Source organism: Equus asinus, chromosome 13, assembly GCF_041296235.1.
Source record: "Equus asinus isolate D_3611 breed Donkey chromosome 13, EquAss-T2T_v2, whole genome shotgun sequence".
Lineage (NCBI taxonomy): Eukaryota > Metazoa > Chordata > Mammalia > Perissodactyla > Equidae > Equus > Equus asinus.
Genome location: NC_091802.1, coordinates 54,315,001 through 54,333,630, shown reverse-complemented (window position 1 = coordinate 54,333,630; position 18,630 = coordinate 54,315,001).

Sequence of the window (18,630 nt, the reverse complement as noted above, 5' to 3'; positions counted from 1 at the left end):
TTTTGAGTCCACTGGGGAGTTTTTTGCCCTCCAGCTTCACTTCTGGATTTCTTCCTTGGATGGTCTCTCTCCACCCTGGTTTCCTGCCCGTATCCTTTGGTTGGATGTTGCCTTGCACTTGGTGAAGGCCTTGTACACATCGAGGGCATCTCTCAGCTCTCCTGACCTGCCTTCAACCACCTCTATACTCTTGGGAAAGAATTGGAAGATGTGACTGGACTCCACAGGATGCAATCTGTTGTGACAGCCTCCACACGCCAATTAAAAGTTATTAAAGCTTGGCTTTTTTTATTTTACCCCCATCTGTGGTGGGTTTAGTCTTCCTCCTGCCATGCCCACAATCATGGGTCTCTTCTATCCTAGTAAGGACTGGTAAATTTCTGGAGTTTGTGACCTCAGCTCTCTGATGGATTTTTAAAGATGTGATTACGTAGTTTATCCAGCTTGCTCTCATTTTTAAGATAGAAGGGTAGAGTGGGGGTTCTTTTGCAACTTTTTGCATCCTAACTGACAGCAAAACTCCATTCTAACCAGAAACAGATGCCCTGATAAATGACTATTAAATGAATGAAATTTCCTTCTGCCTGGGCAGCTCCTGTGCTCCTTGTCTATCTGGAAGATGCTCACTCAGCCTTCACATCTTCCCCCTTGAAGTCTTTTCCAGCTTCCCTGGTAGCCTTGGGCACTTCTTTCTCTAATCTCCTCTGTTCTTTGATCTTGTCTACATTAATGCTGTTTTTCTTCCCATATCATAATTGTTTGCCTGTCTGTCTTCTCTGCTGAACTTTGAGTTCCTTGAGGTTAAGAACTCTGTGGTTAACAAATTATACACATACACACACACAAACAAACAAATTATGCACACACACACACATATACATACCTACATAGATATACACTAATTTCTAAACCAATTATGTGCTTATTGTAACAACTAACACATTCATTTTCATCTTTTGTATCCAGGTCCAGGTCCTGGTACCCTGTCTGACACATGGTAAGCACACAGTACATATTTGTGGAGTGAATGAATAAATAAATGAATGAACAAACTCCCTGCTCTCTGTTCTGAAGCTGCATCGACATGAGATATGGTTACCAGCTGCTAACATGTGATGTTTTACTTTCTGCTTGGTTGGGGAGGGGAGTATGTGTGGGGGCAAGTGCTGATTTGCATATTCAAATTTGTAATTCAGCCTGGCTATTCTGAGTTTGGGATGTTTGCTTTAAAGATTAGATTTTTGGCAGCACAAGCCAGCGTCCAGAGACTGCAATAGGCAAAGGATTTTGGAATCTGCCCAAAGCTGGCCTGTGGTTAGTGAAATCTACTCTGAAAGGGAAACTGGGCATTGAGGGCTGAGATGCTGTGCCAGGAATGGTCTTAAGCAAGGCTGGCACTCGCTCTTTCTATTCTTAGAATTTCAGATCCAGGGCAGGATAAGGGCACCAAGAGCATCTGTTCTAGCCCTTTAACCAAGTCATATGCTGGAACGTCTGCTTCCTACTTATCTTCTGCCCCTAGGATCCTTCCTTTAGACACAACTGCTCAAATACGCTTGGGATTTGAGTCAGATATATCTGAATTCAAATCTCAGCTCTTAAACTCTCTGAGCCTCTCTTTCCTCGTCTGTAAAATGGGGATATCAGTGTCTAGCACTCAGGGTTGGTTTGGGCACTCCGTGAAACCCTATTTGTAAAGCGCCTGCACCGGGTTTCTTCTCTTTCCCAGCATCTTCCACCCACCTCAGTCTGAGCATCTCTCTGTTATCACCAGACAGGACAAGTCCTGCCAGGAAAAGTCACCGTTCTGGTCATGTCACCTTCATTCCCTCTTTTCTCCGTCATTACCAAGGCTACCTCATCGTCCAAGGGCACGACCTGGGGAGAAAGGAGATGGGAGATTTCCATCACTGGGCTGCTGGGAACCTTGAGACGATCAGGGAGAAAGGAAGGAAGAAAAAGAAAATAGGTAGGGACAGTGAGCCACAACACTCGCACTGGAGGGAGTGGAACCAGTATGTCCCAGCGGAGAGCAGAGAGCCTTTGCCCCTGCCCTGGGTCCAGAGAGCTTTGCCCTGCCCCCATGGAGCCTCCGAGACAGGCCAACACCATGGCAGACAAATGATTTGATAGTAAGAGAGTATTTAACCTCTAGCTACACATTCATTCTTCTTTTTTTTTAAATCTTACTATGAATGTGAAACAGGGATAAACGCACAGAGCAGAAGGTGTCAAGGAATGAGAGCTCAGTGCAAGTGGAGGGAGAGTTCTGACCCCCACCAGCCCAGCTTACACAGCCGGCGAGTGTAATCAGAGCAAAACAAGGAGAACCAGGATTTATGGAATACCGACGAGGTGCCAGACACCTATGGACGGCGTCTCTGATCTTCACAGAAAGTCAGGTGGTAGCCCCATTGCACCGATGAGGAAACTGTAACTTGTCAGAAATAAAACCTGGCGTTACTTCTAGGAGAATCAGATGCCAAAGCACAAGCTCTTTTCGCTGTCCCAGCCTGCTTGCCTTTCCATCCGGCAGGCAGGGCTGGGCGAACTGGCTTGTAAGCGCGGGATGCGATGGGCTCATTATAGCTGTTTCAGGGACCAGGAATTTCTTTCCAAAGTGGTTTGGATCTTCTTATAGGATTGAGTGTGACACTGTGTGTTTGTGTATGTATGCGTGTATGTGTGTGAGAGACAGAGAGGAAGAGAGAGAGAAGATAAAATACACTTGGGTGTTCCTCTCCTTTCATAATAATGGATAGTGACTCTGAGAGAGTTCCTTTTGCAGGACTTAGGCTATGTTGGGGTTTGTTTTCCCATCCCTGCAGAAAAGTTAATCAATTTTAAAACCAGCCCCTCCTGTGCCGAGATGACAACTGGGAGAAAAGGGATTGGTTTTTTAGCTGCTGGGTTTGCTGGGCAGCCCCCCTCCCACTTCCATGGAGCCACTTATTGACATTGAAATATCTCAACAACAAGCAGCTATTGATGGCCCCGGAGGTCAATACCAGGATTCATTGACCCAGGCTGCAAATATGGAAGGCGTCGAGTCCAAGGTCACTATTTACCTGAAGGGATGAAAAATAAATCTTGATAAGAACCAAAAATAGAAATCAATATGCGTACTGTGGTGTGCATTGCATTCCTTCTTTCCAGCAGGAGGCTATTTTAGGAGGTTTCAGGGGCTCCTCTGCCATCAGAAGCTGAGTTCAGGACTGAAGAGGAAGTAGGAATAGAAAATGATCCTTCTCTGGTTACCGGGGCCAAGGAGAAGGGGCAACTTACACCGCCAGTGGGGATCAGCCCAGTCTCCACAGAGAATCTCAGCTTCTGTGACCCTGACCACTCTGGCCACATCCTTTGGAGAAAGAGCAGAGTGGAATTTCCAAGCCATATGAGCTATGATGGGCATGGCAAGGTGGTCATCTCCCCAAGGCATATTTCATCCAACAGTGCCAAGAGAAGCACTCATCCGGGTGATAAGCACAACCTTCCCCTTTCAGGAAAACTTCTACTTCTAACCTGGTGGGGAAGGGGACTCCAAGGTCTAAGCCATGGCAAGAGACAGGGGACAGCGGATGGAACTGGGTACCTGGCGAGGATGCACCTCCCTTTTATGAACGTTCCAAAGCTTTAAGTTGCTCTGTTGTGACATTCCCTCTCTTTTCAAGGCTATTTTTATTATAATTTTTTGTTTAGGTTTCATTACCTTTTTTTCCCCCAGTTACAAAAGAAATACATGTTCTTTGCAGAAAACGTTAAGCCTATTTACAATGATCCTTTTAATCTCACCCAGAGCATTCAGGCTCTCTAAGGCAATACGGAAAATAGGGGTTTTGAATTCAGATCTGAGTTCGGGTCTCAGTCTGCAGCTTAGCAGGGGTGCGGTCTTGGGCGAGGAGAGGAATGATTTTCTGCTGCTGTTTCCTGCTCTATAAACCTCTTTTGTGAAGTTATATGAAGATTAAACCAGGATTTGTGTAATGTACCCAGCAAAATACTAATGTAAAATAGACAAATGTCTGACAAGTTTGATCATAAAATGCACAGACACGTGCAAATAAACAACTTTAGAAATCGCAATAGGAACATTACTGAAGTGAAGATGATTTTAAAAATTATAAGAGCATATTATATACAACTTTATTCTAACAAATTTGAAAATCGACGTGAAATAGATGACTCCTTAAAAAACAGTAAATGGTCAAAATTAATTAAAGAAGAGATCTCAGATCAGTGTCTGTATGAGCCAGGAATCAGTCAGAATATAGAAATCATGCTAGGTCTTTCAAACCATGGGAGTTTAATACAGGGAATTGTTACATAGGTGATGGAAGAGCTGAGAAACCTCATAGGGTTGCCTAGCAACAGGAGGAGGCTGGCAGGGCAAAGGGAGGAGGTACCTCCAGCAGAGGCCAGTCTGGTGGGAGCTGGATCCACTGAGGGAGGAGCTGACAATAGTGACTGCAGCCACCAAGCAGGGCAGAAGGAGGGAGGGAACACTATTCAGGAACACAGAAGAAAATGAAAATGTCTTAGATTAATTCTGTGAAATAGAAGGACCTGGACGCCAAACCCAGAGTAGCACAAAAAGCAAGAAGGGGCCTAAAAGTCAACTTCATTATTAACAATTAGAGGCAAAAAAATGATGACTAAATCAAATTTAGCAGTGTATCAAAAAATAATACACTCAAGTTTAATTTGTTTTAGGAATGAAAGGATGGTTTGATATTAGGAAATATTGTCATTTTTTACATGAACAAATTAAAGGAAAAAATATTCATTTTGGTGGAGAGATTTGATAAAATCCAGCCACTTTCCTCATTAAAAATGAAAAGTGTAGGCAGTTATGACAAGGTTTTATTTTGCAGAATTCAAGGCTATGGTGGGGAGTGATTTTTCCCCCTCATTCTCAAAAGGAAAAATGAATCAGCTTTGTCCGCAGCCTCATCTGGTGCTCAGATGCCCACTGGAGGGGAAGGTTTGGGTTTATCTGCTGGTTTATCGGGCAGATCTCTCCTGTTTCCACTGAATCTCTTACTGACATTGAACCCTCTCAGTAATAAAAGACTGATGAAATAGAAGAAACGTTTTTCACCCTGGTAAAGTTTCCTTCACACAATAGCAAACCAGCTACAAATATCAGACTTAATAGTCACATATTAAAATCATCCCCACTACAAGCAATTTCAATGAAAGTTTACATGCCTAAACACTGTCGTGGATGTGCAGGCCAGTGCAATAGGGAAATGGAACGAAATAAGGCACTCGTTTTGGTAAGGGAGAGACCAAATTCTCACAATTTGCACACAATCTGATTATCAGCCTAGAGAATACAGGGGAATCAACTGAAAAGCTATTAGAACAAATAAAATTAAGTCGAATTTAAAGTCAACGTACAAAATCCAATAGCTTTTCTATTCAATAGCGATAACCAATTAGAAAATCAAATAGAAAAATAGATGCCATTCACAATTACAGCAGAAACTACAAAATATTCAACAAACCTAATGAAGCATACATGGAAAAAATGATAAAACGTCGCATTCCTCTATGGAAAGGCTCAACCTTGAAAATACATTAATTCTCTTTATATTAATATATACATGTAATGTCTTCTCAATGAAAATCTAGACAAGAGATTTTTAACTTGATGATTTGATCCTAAAATCCACATGGAAAAAGCAAAGCCCAAAAATAGCTGAGAAGTGAATAGGGTCTTACCCTGTTAAGTGGTAAAACTGACTACACGGGCATCTGTTAAGATAACTTAGCAATGAACGGTGCACGAATAGACAAGCAGACCAAATGCGCAGAATAGAGGCCAAAACCAGAGACATTTCTGCAAGGTGATTTCGTTTAAGATTTAGGTGACATGACAGATGGAAAAGGGTAGCACAGTCTATTAATTGTCTAAATTAAGTCTGTTCCCTTTTGAGTAGGGTAGTTAGGCCTTGCATCACAAAAAGAAATTCAAAATAAATTAAAGCTCTAAACATGAACAGAATCCAACCTTTGAAAAAAGTGTTAAGGCCACTATTTAAAAAAACTCTCAGGCCAGCCCTGCTGGCGTAGTGGTTAAGTTTGGCATGCTCGGCTTTGGTGTCCTGGGTTCCATTCCTTGTCTGTTAGTGGCCATGCTGTGGTGGCAGCTCACACAGAAAAAGAGGAAGATTGGCAGTGGATGTCAGCTCAGGGTGAATCTTCCTCAGAAAACAAAACAAAACAAATCTTATGGTAGAGACAACTTTGCTAAGAAAAAACGTAGAAGCTAGTAGTCATGAAGAGAAAAGACGTAATCCAACAATTGCTTTTTGAAGAAATAACCAGAACCAAAATGACAGTCTGGGAGAAAATATTTACAAGAGTTAACCAATAAAAGAATAATTCATTGAATGGATAGAAAGCATCTACAGGTCAATAAGAAAAGCCAAAATACTCAATTTAAAAATGGACCTTTGGAAAAGGTCCAAGTAATTTACAGTCTTAAAGGACAAAAAAAAAATGGCTAATAAGTATTTTCCAAACTACTTGCTATTGACTGGTAATCAGAAAAGTGCAAATAAGGATGGGAAGATAACATTTTTTGTTCATCAGTTTCGTTAAATGGAAACTGTAGATTGCTGTGTGCTCCTGCTCACCCTCTGCAGGTCCTGAGTTAGGAGGCTCCTAACCCTGAGCAGAAGGTTCCCCCTCCTAGGAGAGGCTGCTGTTTTCCACAGTTACTACCACACGGTGACCTCCACCCTAGGCATGCGTTAATGTCTGAGTCATCTCAGCATCACCTTCGGCTCTTTCACCCTACCAACACCTGTGAAACCAATGCCCTCTATTAGATTCCTTCAACTTGAAATCCTTAATGTTGCTCTGTTTTCCCATAGGGGCATAATTCAATAAATTATGGTATATCCATATCGTGCAATACCATACAGCCAATTTAAAAAAAAGATAGACCTATAGGTATTGTCATGGAAAGATTTCTGAGATATATTGTTAAATGAAAAAAGTCACAGAAAAATGTATATAGAATTACCCAATTTACCATTACGTGTACGCACACACAGATACACACATATATGCATTAAAATGCACAGGAAGGTGACAGAATTGATATATCATCAAACTGCTATCAGTGATACCCCTAGAAAGGGCAGTGGAGTGAACATGTGTAATAGGAGAGGTTCATTCACTTTTTTTTCTGTGTGTTTTCCTGCTAGTTGAACCCTGAGAAATAGATTTTAAAAGACGAGAGCGTCTCCTCTTGCATTTTCTAGAGCAGAGCCCAAGACAAGGATCCCTATGCGTATGATTTTCTGAGGGAGTTCTCCTAGAGGAATAATTTGTTTGGAAATAGGAGACACAGAATAAGCAAGGGGAAGAACGAGACAAAGATGTGGGTTCCTTTAGGTCCGACCTTGGCCTGATCCCGTGACGTTCTCTGGAGCATAAAAAGCACCTCAGAACTGGCCCTTCTTGAGGCAAGGGGGTCGGACTTTTGAACACCAATCTGTGTCACTGGTCGCAGGCTTCCTCTGAGTGGAAAGGGAATGTGACCCTCCAGCATCTCCAGGCAAGGCAATTCTTGATGGCCAAGGTATCAAGGTCATTTTCAAGGTCAATTTTCTGGACGAGGGTTCAGCTGTGAGCTGTAGCTGTCGATACTCTACCAGAGAATGGATGTGCCTTCCTGGTATCGGATTCAGGGCGAGACACCAACGGCATCTACTACAGTCCACAGTCTGGCTTCTCACATTAAGTTTACTCTATCCAGGTCAGCTTCTCCAGAATTCTGTTTGGTCACAACTTGGGAGAAAACTTAAAAGAGGAGGGTTAGTGGGACAAATACTTCCCTCGCTGTTGCAGTTAGTCCTGAAGCCATAACCGATGCTCACCATTACCCTCTGGCATCCACTCTAGATTACCCACCACTGCTGCTCTGGGTGACTTGCCCTGGGGCTCTGAGCCCCTGGATACCGTGCTTATCAGGCCATGGTTGTTTTACTTGCCCATTTTCAATTAAAAATAGGCATGAGAGTACCAAGCGATGCCCCTAGTTGGTCACCTAAGTGTCCATCTATTCCTTCCCACCCCCATTATGTAGCAACACTGCCCATGATGGTGAGGAAGGAAACGTCTTCTTCTCCTTGCTGTCCTACTGCAGTGAAGATCCCAAAGTGAGTAGGAGCAGCAGCCATAGCTTTAAATTTAGGGAGACCTTACTGTGTCCCCTGGGGGATCATCCTCCCTTTGGAAGCTGTACCTCTTGAGACTCACAGACCTCGGGACGTATGGGTTGGGAAATGCAAACAGCCCAAGTGAGTCATGGGACTAAGGGCAATGAGAGCAACTCCTCCTTCTATCCCGTGGTTTTGGAACCAATGTATTCTCTGTGCTGGGGCTGCAGCACCGTGTACTGATTGTTGGCTTGAGATGTATGCCACATCCTGGAGAAAAGCACCTCATCCTCACGGGCTGTCCTCTCTAATCTGATGCCTCAGCTGCACTTTCAGGAGGCCGTCCCATGGCTCTATCAGGCTGGCAGCTTCTGGATGGTGCTGTGTGTTGTATGACATTCAAGGGGCACCATTTTTTCTTTACTTTTGAGGGAACTTCCTAGCATGTCCCAGACCACTAGACCCCTAAAAACTTCACTGATGTCACAGACTCCTGAATTTCTGTTGGGTAATTTCCTACCCCCTGGAGAACATATGTCCTACCAAGGTGTTGAAAGCAATTGCACTTCTTGCTTATTAGGTCCCATTAACCCCATATAGTGACCAGTGTAGTGTCATCCATCCAGACATTCAGATCCCTTCCAGACAGAGCAGGAAACCTAACATCGCCCAAGATTGTGAATGTTTATTGTTGTCCGTCCCGCATGAACGCAAGCTGCTTCAGATCCTCTTTCTTGAGGGTTATTGCAAAGAATGCATTTGCCAGATGAGTAGTGGTATATCATATACCAGAAACTGTGTTAATTTGTTCTATTAAAGATATTACGTTAAACACAGCAGCCACAGTTGGACTTGCCACTTGCTTAAGTCTGTGGAAGTCCACTGTCATCTGCCATCATCCGTTGGGTTTACAGGGGTCAGACAACACAAATACGAGGAGGATCAAGTCTCAGAGGCACCAGTCTCTGCCATTCCTCCCAGTGTGCAATGTAGTTTTTAGTTTTCGGTTGGACTACCTTGGTCAGGTGGGGGTGGGATGGTCAGTTTCAAGGACTTCCAATTGGCCTTTTCTACCATATAGCATTTTCCTACGACAACAGCACACAGCTGTTTTCCTACAACAGGCCTATTATTCAATAGGCCAAGGAATGAAGGTGAGGACTGTGCCATCTGTTATTTTTGATTATACATTCATGAACCAGGAAAATGACTGCCAATTGGGTCCATGGACCTTGTGGAGTCACTTTGAGATGAGCCTTGACCAGAATTCCATTTATTGCCTGACCCCCCCATCTCCTCATATGCCTCTCATAGGGGAGCCCTGGTAGTACTTTGGGTCCCTGGATATCACTGTCAACTTGGACCTTGTTCTCAACCCTTGAAAGATCTGGATATTCCCTTTTCCTGGTGTACAGCTGCTCACGTTTATGGATTATGTCTAACTGGGGGACTGGTCACTTGTGAAGGAGCCTGAGGGTTCAGAGGACTCCTCCAGGGTTCCTAATCACAGCTACACGGATATCGCATTCTTAAATCTCAGGTCCTACTCCTTCCCATTAGGGCCCTGACTTTAGGTTAGGACACTTGCCAAGGCTGAGAATTCAAACTTCTCTGAAGCTCTGCATCTCTTAAAATTAGATCCTGAGCCTGGATTTCAGCATGATGAGTCTTTGAGCTACAGGAGGTGAGGACCTCAATGCCAAAGAGGTCCTATGACTTTCACACTCTGAATTGGTGATCAATCAACTTGATTATTTTCTTCCTTTGATGCACCAATGGCTCTCAGAAACAACCTCTCAATTCCGCCATCCTTACAGTTACTATCTCTGCTACACTGCTCCAATGCCAGAAATATTGCAAAAGCTGGTGCATCCTCTCCTAACTGGAAGCCGTCACAGAAATTGTATTGCACCACACGTTAAGAACTATCAGTTCCCCACCGCCACCAGCACCAGTGTTGAGGTCCTCATTGCCAGCAGGTCACCCAACTCCAGAATCCCATCCTTAGAGTCTGCTTCTCCTGGCACCAAGTGTCTAGGTCAGGTCCCTAGAACAGAGGTTCGCAAAGTGTGGTCCCTAGCCCAGCAGCATCAGCATCACCTGGAAACTCATTAGAAATGCAAATTCTAGGGCCCCTCCCTAGATCAAATGAAACAGAAACTCGGAGAGTGGGGCCAGCAATCTGGGCTTTACAAGTCCTGCAGGTGATTGCGATGCATGCTAGAGGGTGCGAGCCACCACCCTGGAAGCAGAGCCTGAGACAGGCTTCTTGTGCAAGTGATTTCTCGAAGGAAAGCTCTCAGGAGGAAGGACGTCCGGAAAGCAGACTAAGGCAGACAGAAGACGGGAGCTCAGCTGAGGTTCTGCCTCAGCCTCACCCCCCAGGGAGCTTTGGAGCATAAATGGTACCACAGAGTTGTCCCTCTTTGAGGCAATGGGGCCTGCTTTGTACACCTGCATCAGTAGCCATTGGCTAAGGAACCCCCACCCCAGGAGGGTTGAGGAAAATTTCTAGGTATCTCCAAGTAAGGCCGCTGGAGATGGCTGTGGGCAATGCTCTGAAGAAGGGACAGCTGTGAACTGTTACTGGCCAACACTGACAGCCCCTGAGGCATGAGTACAAGGCTTGGTGAAGGGCATCTCGTTGGGGCACCAGCAGCATCCACTACAAAGTTCCCAGAGCTTGTTAATTTTCTTCATAGCCTAAAAACTCAGCAAGGCGGTGTGGGGCAATAGCGACGCGCTGAGCAAAACAGGGAGACCAGTGGGACCTGAGCAGTCGCACCAAATGACAGTGCATGCCCTTGCATTTGGTCTCAGTGCTCTCATTTATAATATGGGGCTAATTCTACTCCCCCACGGTTGTGAACGTCAAATTAGATAATGTATGTGAAAATGCATTGTAAACTTTAAGGCATAAAGGAATGTTATCTATCTCATGCTTCTTGTTGAGTAGAAACGTAATACGTAATTTACCTTTGGTGATAACAATTTATTATGGAGATAGAATTCCTGGGCCACAGGCTTGAGCATTCTCATCCTAACTAGATATTACGAAATTGCTCTCTCAAACTGTTATATCAATTTCCACTCCCACCACCAGCAGCATATGAGAATTCCCATTTCTTCACAACCTGGCCGGTTCTCTCTCATTTATTCTGGCCACTCTAATGGGGGTGAGGGGCATGTGCATAGGGAGACACAAGTTCAAGTATATTCTTCGCAGCATTTTTGTCAGAGATAAAATTGGAGATAAGCCAGATGCACCTCATTAAGGGGATGAATAAATAATTCGTGATGCGTTCACACAGTGGATTGCTATATAACAGTTACAATGGATGAGCTAATATATAATATATATGCACGCGCACATATACATGACAATGGTGACTGGAAAACATAAGTCGTACAACATTATGTAGCATATTATGCCATTTGCATACATTTTTAAAAACACATAAAACAACACCATGTATTGTTTATGGATGCACACATTTTGTAATAAAAATATAAAAAATATGCACTGAATTCATGCCAAATTCATGCTAGTAGTTACTTATGGGGCAGGAAGAGGCGATGGGTGTGGGGAGAGAAACACAGCAGACTTTAATCTTTTCTCTAAATTTGTATTCCTTAATAAAAGAGAAGGATCATTAAAAAAATATGAAAAAATGCTTAACATTTGTCAATCTGGCATAGCAGATACATGGGTTCTCACATCCTTGGTACTCGATTTTTCATTGTAATTATTGTTCTAATTGCCGAGGGCAAACTTCTTCAGAAGGGCAGTGAGGGTGTGGCGGCTACCTCATTTCATCTTGCAGCACTGTGCTGGGTGTGGTTGTCCACACAAGTGGACAAAATAGCCGTGAACTTGGCCCTCTCAGGATGTAAGGCCTCGTGGGGAAGACAGACTGAAATTATGGTAAGTGCAAGATGGGAAATTACAGGGCCCCTGATGAAGGAGATTACGGAGGTTAAATTTAAATTGAGGCATTGCAAAGGGCATTTCGGAAAGACTGCTTTTAAATTGAGGCCTGAGGGTTAGCAGGAAGTAGCCAGTGGGGACTGGGGGAGTGGACTGGATTCCAGGCCTAGAGAAGGACGTGGGAGAAGCCCTCGGGCAGGTCAGAGCATGGCTTCCGGGGGGGCCTGGGAGGAGGGGTGAAAGGAGGAGCTCTCCGGGGCGCGAGGGCTGCGCGGTGGAGCCTGGAGGCAGGCGGATGTGGATGGTAAGAGATGAGGCCAGAGGCCTTGGCCGGGCACGTTCAGGCCAGGACTTGTAGGCCATTGGGAGGATGTTTCTTTTTTTTTAGTTTTATGAGTAATGGAGTATCCTGCAAGGGTTTTTTTAAATATTGTGAGTAAAGAAATATCCTTTCAATTTGTTTTTCAACTTTTTCATTATAAAATTTTTTCAAACGCATCCAAAAGTAGAACAGCACAATGAAACCCCACGTACTCGACTTCAGCACGACCAATCTCTCACTTTCCTGATGCACGTGGTATTATTTTGGAGAAAATCCAATGCATCACATTGTTTCACATAGAAATATTACAGTACGTGCTTCTAAAAGAGAAGGACTCTCTTTTGGGAAAAAAAAAATAACCGAAATACAACATCACACTTAAAAACTGAAATAATAATTTCTGAATAACATTAAATATTTGAAGAGTTTTAAGCAAATTAGGTAACTTACTTTCACTAACCCACCCTGGCTGACTTGTGCAGAATGGACTTGGGAGCTGGAGAAACGGAGGCAGAGAGTTAGACGGCTCTGGTGAGGTCCAAGCAGAACTTGGTGGAGGCTGGCCCAGGGCAGTGGCAGAGGATGTGGAGAGAAGTACAGATGTTGGGTCTATTGGGAGGTGGATGCACAGACTTGCTGATGGTTGGAATATGGGGGATGAGACAGAAGAGATGCCAAGGATGGACTTGAGGCTCCATCCCAAACATCAGGGAGAGTGAAGGTGCCATTTCCTGAGACGAGGACACTGAGTGAGCAGTGGGTGGGGTGTGTGCCAAAGAAAGGGAGACGAAGTGCCAAAGAAAGGGAGACGAAGAGCTCAACTTCAAGGATCTCTCTCCACTCCTATGAGTTTGCTCAGAGGGGTGATGAAAGAGGTACCTGACATACTCCCTGGCCTCCGCTGTTCCTCCTCCTCCTCCTCCTTCTCTTCCACTTCCTTCTCTCCCCTCCTCCTCCTCTGTACCACTGCACACTTACAACCTGCCCTGGGAGCAGGACGCCTTGTGTAAACCTTATGCAGGCTGAGGCTTTAGGCCAGGGGAGCAAAGAAGCCATTCAGCTTCCCAGAAGGGCCACTAACTGTCTGTGGACAGCCATGGGCTTCATTCTCATTTGAGGAGTGAGCTTTGCCCTCACAAGCCCCCAGGATGCCTCCACACCTGGGGCCCAAATAGTCATCTCTGAAATATTTACTGTCATGACTCATGGAGGAGGAGAATGGCGAGTTTTCCCAGCATAAAGGCAATCACATTGACTAGATGCCCCCAAACCAACACAAATACTAGAGAGAACACAGCAGAGGCCTAAGACTGTGCCGGGGGCACTGCAAGCCCAGGCAGAGCCCTTGGGTGAATGAGAAGAAAACATCCTCTCTGGGGAGACACAGCCCCCAGGCACATGATTTTGAAGGTAGACAGTGTCTTTGTGAAAAATGAAGAAAAGGTGTTTCTTTTGGGGCGGTGCAGCCCCTTGTCCAGCTGTCCTTGGGCAGTGGAAACAACCAAAGCAACCCTCCACAGAGGCGCTGGACTTTGTCCTTGCCTGTGGTAGTTTTTAATCTGGTGGTGAACTGAGGAGCACGTTGCAATAATTATATTATTCCACACCTTCTCTTGGCTTTATCTAGGTGTGACCAAAGGGAAGTGCTTGGGCGGGAGCTGCATAGATTCAGCAGACCCGTGTGAAGGAGAACAGTCAGGAAAAGACTCTTGGAAGTGGCCCTATCTGAGCTGAGCGTTTAGAGAAGGGTTGGAGCAGGAGGTCATCCCAGATGAGGGTGTTCCTACTCCTCCTTCAGCAGGATAAGACAATCCCAGGGGGTCAGGAAAGTCAACGAGAGAGCACAGTCCAGAAAGGCCGTGGGGGTCAGCCACACTCACTCAATGCTGCTGGAAGGACCAGAGAACAAAGGCGGCGAGAAGACCTTTTAGAAAAGCTTTTAGGAGAAGTGAGTCAAAAGCCAGATTCCAAGGGGTTAAGGGAGGGAGATATATAAAGAAACAGAAGTAGAGCCTGTTTTGCATGAATTCCAGAAATTTGGCAGGAAAAGCCAATTGAGAAATGGGACGGTGGCTGAAGGCAAAAGGATCAAGGGGAGCATTTTCAAGTTGGGAGAATATGCTTCTATTTAAAGGTGGGATGAAAAGAGTCGGTGAAAAGTGAAAGACTGAGCAAAGCGGGGAGGAACAGACCCCTAAAGGAGAAGGATCCCTGGGGCCTTAGAAACTTTCTCACCTTGGGGAAGAGGGACACCCAATTTCTGAGTGTGGAAAGATGGGAGGACGGCTCCAGGGGCAGATGTGACAAGTGACAGCTCTTCAGGTGTGTAGCCTTGATCAATGATACCAAATACGGGGTGAGAGTGAATTAACGCAGCACTTCTCAAGATGTCATGTGCGTACATGTCACCAAGGGAGCTTGTCAAGATACAAGTTCTGATTCAGTCGGTCTTGGGTGAGGCCTGAGAATCTGCATTTCCAGGAAGTTCCCAGGTGATGCCCATGCTGCTGGTCTTCATGTACAATATCCGACAACTCAGGAAGTGGGAATAGAGCCCATGGAGAAGAGGAGATCATCAAAAACCTACCTAAAGGGCACTTTCTAGAGGAGAACGAAGATCTACGTCTCCAGAACAGAAGGACTCACTACACAGGTGAATGAAGAAAGACCAACACAGAGGTACATCCTGGGGAAGTTTCAGAACAAGGACAACAAGACGTTCTCTCCAGAGGTGACTAATAGGTTGACCGCAAAGCTGTGAGAACAAAACTGGTATCGTATGTTTCATCAGAAAAGCAGGGGTTCAAACATCTACAATGTCCTGAGGGAGGATTTTTTTGAACCTGGAATTTCACATACCCAGCAAAACCATCACTTCAATGAGCAGCTGCTCCGATGGAAAGCACATCTTATTTAACAAGAACCGTATGGATTCTGTTTCTCAGGGCTGTTTCTCGTATCGTCTTTCTGTCGGTCTTCTGGCTTCTGAAAGTCAGTAAAAGCAAGACAGTAAAAGTAGTGAAGCCTCAGGGATACAGATCTGACTTTCTGACTTTATCTAGAGGAAGTCAAGAGCTGAATGAAATAGAGAAAACATGAGATAGAGTTATTTAGAATGTGGGAATAGGTCATGTCACCCAGGAGAGGCAAGGAGAGGCCCATGGCAGGGACTGGAAACAAAGAGAAGTGGAGGCAGACTGGTGGACCCTCAGTATTGAAGAGGCCGGCCCCCTCCTGAGGAGAAGCAGGAGTGGGAAGGAGAGGTGGTCTTGTTCTTTGGAATCACCTTTAGGGAAAATTCAGAGTTCAATTAAGATAGGGAGGCGAGGGGCTGACCCCGTGGCCGAGTGGTTAAGTTCGCGCGCTCCGCTTTGGCGACCCAGGGTTTCACTGGTTTGGATCCTGGGTGAGGACATGGCACCGCTCATCAGGTCATGCTGAGGCAGCATCCCACATGCCACAACTAGAAGGACTCGCAACTAAAATATACAACTATGTACCAGGGGGCTTTGGGGAGAAGGAGGAAAAATAAATAAAATCTTTTTTTAAAAAAAAAGATCGGGAGGTGAAAACAAGACACAAAGAGATTGCTTTAGGGTAAAGGAAACATACGCCCAGAGCAGAATGGGGTTCCATGGAATGCAGTAAAAAACCAGGTTGTAGAGAGATTCGTCTTTCTGGGGATGAGGCAGGTGGTTATAAGGATGTGAAATAGGACAGCAAGGAGAGAATAGCTTTGGATAAAATAGTAGAGGTCTACCACGGTGAGGGAAACAGAGGTTTCCAGGGACTCCTTAAACTTTTTAAGTTTATGAGAATCATGAAGATTTAGTCCTGAATAGAGCACACGATAAAAAGACAAGAGACCCAACCTCAAGGTTCCCAACTAAATTTGCTTGTTGCGTTGATCAGAGGGCCAGCGAGCCGGCCTCACCTGGCCATGGGCAGACCCATTCGGGGCCAGCTGCAGCCAGGACCTTCTAAATGTAGGAGTCTGGGAGGAGGGGGAGAAGCTTGAAGGGACCATGAGCCCAAACCAGCAAAGGCGAGGGAAGAAGAGGAGAGTCAAAGCAGGAGAAGGAGCAAGTCCAGGAGGTCTGTGAAGGCAGACAGAGTGGCCCTGGAGTCTACAGGCTGTAAACCAGGACCCTCTCACATCACTGAGCTGCTGCCCTCACATGGCTTCAGGCAAGTACAGAAGCACGGGCTGATACCGCTACCTACGAGACAGTGGGCAGAGCCGACCTGGACAGGTGTACGCTCTCAGAATCCTAAAGTCTAAGGCGTGTATGGGACGACTCGCCTTCATTTTCTTCTAGAGCAAGAGTTGGCACACTTTTTCTGTAAAAGGCCAGATAGCTGATATTTAATGCATTTAATTTTATGCAGGCCATGAGGTCTCTGTCACAACTACTCAACTCTGCTGTCATAGTGGGAAAGTAATGACAAGTAATCACAGACAGTACTAAATGAATGGGTGTGGCTGTGTTCCAATAAAACTTTATTGACAAAAACATCCGGCAGGTCGGATTTGGCCCACAGGCTGTAGTTTACCAACACCTGCTCTAGAGCAAAGCCTATTTCCAGTATCTTGAGAAGTAACTGCAGGATTGTTGCAAAATTCTAAGTGATCACTGAGGAATGATTTTTGATAATAATGGTTAATATTATTGATTGCCTTTAGATGCCAGACCCTCTATGTATTATCTCGTTTAATCTTCCCAACATTATAAGGCAGATACTTTTATCCGTCTTATTTTGTGTACAAGGATATGAAGGCCTACAAAGTTTCACCAGCACTGGTGCACCTAGGATTTGAACTCAGAGCTCTGTGACGCCACGTCCCAGCCCTTGTCCACTCTTGCATTCTGCCTTCTAAAAAACGCCCCCACCTCATCCGAAGCATGGGTGGACTTTGGTCTTAGAACGTAAATTGAATTATATTTTACGTGATTCTTTTAAGAATTCTGTAGTGTAAACTGTTACAAAAAGAAGAGCCCTTTTCAGAAACCAAGTAAGCAGGCCTTCTCCACCACAGCACAACTTACAACGTTAATCTCCTAGTTGACAAGGAGCGTCCCCAGGCCTAAAACTCTCGCCACCTTTCAGCTTACTTAGTTCTGCAAAACCTCACTTCTTAGAAATTAAATGAACGAGTGTGAGTGTGTGTGTTACAGATATTAGTCAAAGATTGGGTTAATTTCAGGGAGTAGTGAATGTTTGCTGTAAATACAAATGTTAGAAAACACACATTTGAGGTGTAAATAGCTTAATTTGCAAGGTCAATGGAAGGAAAGACACAGTATTGAAATCGAAAGGTTGTTCACATGTCGTATACATTCTCCCATTGTTTTGATTTCGTTGAATATATATCATCGCTTTGCTGATTTTGATGAGTTTACGTACACAGAGCAAAACGAGTGAACACTCCTGCCTTCAAGGGGCTCACATTCTAGTGGGGGACGTCGGGCAATAGTAGCTAATGAGTAAAATCTAGTGTATCAGATGGTGGTAGAAGGGCTACCGGGGCAAAGTAAGATGGCAGGATGGAGAGAATGGTGTGGGCGTGCACATGCATGGTGGGTGAGTCAGTGGGGCTGACACGCAGCCGTATGTGCCTGGAGAGTGGCCCAGGCAGCAACCGTTCTGATCGGGAAGTGGTCCTGTCTTACCAGGGTTGACTATTTGAACATCTTCCTTTGAGCAGATTGCTTTTTCAAAGGGATTGACAGGGAGGCCTCCCCGGTCAGGTACCATTTAAACAGAGGCACACTGAGGGTGAAGGAGTGAGCCATGGGGACATTTGGGGGAAAGGCACTTCAGGCCCAGGGATCAGCAAGAGCTGAGCCCCGAGGCAGGCCTGAGTGTGGCACGGCTATGAAACGGCCAGGAGGTGAGCATGGCTGAGGTGGACCACGCCCAGTCAAAGGTACTGGCTCTTTCAGCTGTGAGGGTTTGCCTTCGAAGGCTCTAAGAGGCAGACCCACACTTTCCTCTTGTACTAATCAGATTAGATAAACTCTGCTCAAGTTAGAGCTCCTTGCTCTGTGATTTTTGAATGGCCCTAAAAGATTCTAAATCCTTGTCCAATTTAAAGATCAATGTCCCAGCCACCCAGAGTAGGCTTCTCCGCAGTGCTTATACACTTTATTGTAGATGCATCAAGGATGTTCATGAGTAAAATGAGTGCTGGTTTTGTTTCAGAA